Genomic DNA, 3,177 nt, shown 5'->3' with positions numbered 1-3,177 from the left:
ATATATATATATATATATATATATATATATATATATATATATATACATATAATCAAGGTGTAGAAATGGCGTATTCCGAATGAACAAGGTAATGTAATCCAACGGTAGAAAGAATTCCGTGAATTAGATACTCCAAAGTCAGTCAGAAGGCTGGGGTCTCTGTGAGCATGTGGTATATAGTAAATCCCCAAAAGAACAAACACACACAAAAAAAAAACGCGAGTACGTGGTACATGTAAAGTATTAGCAGATGCTCAGGGAAGGAAAGAAAGATGGTTTAACATTCTGAGCAGATGCTCTTCTTCAGAAACAGAGGGAAGTCCAATAGAAGGGAAGACAGAGGAAGAAACTTGCCAACGATTCACATGTGGTTACATGATGAAAGTCCAATAGAAGGGAAGATGGAAGAAGAAAATTGCCAACGATTCACATATTTGTAAAAGGGGAAAAAATTATTCTTATTTTTATGTTATATTTCACTGCACATATAGACGTGCATACACATTGATATGTCTGTCTTTTTCTCTTTCCTCTCTCTTACTATTATTATTACTGTTACTTTTTTCCCTTTTAACAACTTGCTTGTAAATGTCCGATTTTTTTCCCTATTACCCCATTTGTCACTTCATATAAATTGCATGCATTAAGGTTAATCACGTGACAATATGGCATCCCTCTGTGAACACTAAAACTAAAACCCTTCAAGGTGTTGCTCCAGCATGGCCACAGTCAAATGTCTAAAACAAGTAAAAAAATAAAAGAATAAATACATGCACACTCACACACATGCACACATGCTTACATACATACGTGATGGTATGGAGTGCTTTTGCACAGTTACTGCTCATCAAATCCCTTTACAAGGCATTGGTCTGCCCAAAGCCATAGATGCTTTCCCCAAGGTGCTGCAGAGTGGGACAGAATCCGAAACCAAGTGGTTGCAAATGTAATTGCAAATTTTGAAAGTGTTTCAATATTGATCTCTTAAGCTCTCGGACTGAACCAATCACATGTAAGTGGTATTTAATTTATGAACCCAACAGAGAAGAACAGTTAAGACAGAAGAATAGAATGGAATGAAAGTCACAGATGTTGTTCCTGTTTCTGCCATTCCAACACCAACAAATTTTAGTGAAATATCTAGGTACAAAGACAAAAATGTGGAATGGGTGAATTATTGAGTGACCAGCTCATGAATCCATAATTCCTGTGTATTGAAGACCTTTCTGTTGTGACATTGACCAAGTATACCACTTTATTTCATCCTACTTTAGCTTGCTACTAGGAATAATAAATAACCTGATTTTATAGGCATAAGCATAGCTGTGTGGTTACCCATTAGCATTTAAACTAGCCATATCAGACTCAAATGTTCTTGTTGTTTAATATTCAAACCAGCCAGAATCAGCCTCTTCTCACACCTACCCAACAAAATCATTCCAAAAATAAACACCATCGAAATCTTGAAGTTATGAGATAATGTACAATTAATTCTAAACAATGTAAATAAGCATTACATTTCACAGAATAACCTGAATGCTAAAGGATTAAGAAGTTTGCTTCCCAAGCACATGGTTCTGGGTTCAATCCCACTGTGTACTGACTAGCATAACTGGCAGGGCAGGGAGAACTTTTGGGTCTGCTGTAGGCAATATGTGTTTTTTGTGGGGTCTGGGGGTGATAAAAGGAAGGGATGTCCTGGGTGGCACACACTCTAGCTATGCTAGTGTGTGTACCACCTTCTACTATAAACCTGGGTGGATTTGGTAAACAAAAAGTGAGAGAAGCCCATCTTGTGTGTGTGTGTGCACGTGCACATGTGTGTGTGTGCACGTGCACATGTGTGTATGTGTGAGTTTGTGCATGTTTGTGTCTTCTTGTCTTCATATTGTCATTCATTTTCAGCATTCCGCAAAAACATGTCTGGCCATGGGGAAATATTACCTTGCTTGGACATAGAAGGCTGATGAAAGGGAGGGCATTTGGCTATAGAAAATCTGCCTCAATAAACTGTGCTTAATCCATGCAAGCATGGAAAAGTGGATGTTAAAATGATGATGATGATGAGGAGGAGGAGCTATGATGATGATGACGACCTGTATTAACCCAACATTTTATCACAAGGTGGGTTCATCTGAAATAGAGTTTCAGGAGGGCGAATCATATTATTTATACTACAGCTCTGCCGTGAAAGTAGGGATAAAAAAAATAAAGCATGACTGAGGTCAGCTTTAGGCACTAAAAAAACAAAGTTGGAAATCATTAACTCTACAACAATCACAGCAAATTTCTGCACTTGGGACCTTATGAATGGCACACCTAACAAAAAATTATGTTGAGTTATCTCAGTAAAGTGACCCACCTGCTGATGAGTCATTTCTCATGAAAAAGGTTGCCCATCCCTGCTCGACACCATAACTCAATTTTCATATGTGGTGACAGAAATAAGGACTGTAATAAGGACGTTCACTGATTAATAGGATTATACAGATATTGCATACAATGTGTTAGTATAATAAAGGCATAAAAAGGGAGGGAGGAGAGGAAAAGAGAGAGAGACAGGGAGTGAGAGTGAGAGAAAAGAGTTGAAAGAGGAGAAAAAATTTCATCATCTCCTGAACTGCATGGTGGTCTATGAAGAGAGCATGGTAGCAACGGAATCCATTTTGTCAAAGGCGGTGAGCTGGCAGAAACCTTAGCATGTCTGGCGAAATGCTTAGCAATATTTCATCTGTCTTCACATTCTGAGTTCAAATTCTGCTGATGTTAACTTTGCCTATCATCCTTTCGAGGTTGATAAATTAAGTACCAGTTATGTACTGAGGTTGATCTAATCGACTGATCCCCTTTCCAAAAATTTTGGGCCTTGTGCCGTGAGTAGGAAAGTAATCCATTTTGTCAGTCTTGTAAACTGAGGCAATCAGTCATACCACAGACATAGTAAGACTTGTTATATAAATCATATGGTCAGTAATCCAGGACAGTAACATTACATTTATTGCACTTCAGATAAAAGATGTATGTCATTATTTCCCATTCCTTGTTCTTTGACTCTCTGCTTTCTTAAAAGACACTCACACACTCACCCATGCACACACACACACACACATATATGCAAATAATCATATGCATATATATGCAAATATACATATGCATATATATATATAAACATATATA

Source organism: Octopus bimaculoides, chromosome 12 (genome assembly GCF_001194135.2).
Source record: "Octopus bimaculoides isolate UCB-OBI-ISO-001 chromosome 12, ASM119413v2, whole genome shotgun sequence".
Taxonomy (NCBI): Eukaryota; Metazoa; Mollusca; class Cephalopoda; order Octopoda; family Octopodidae; genus Octopus; species Octopus bimaculoides.
The sequence above is the reverse complement of the archived record's forward strand: the minus strand, read 5'-3'. Positions refer to the sequence as shown.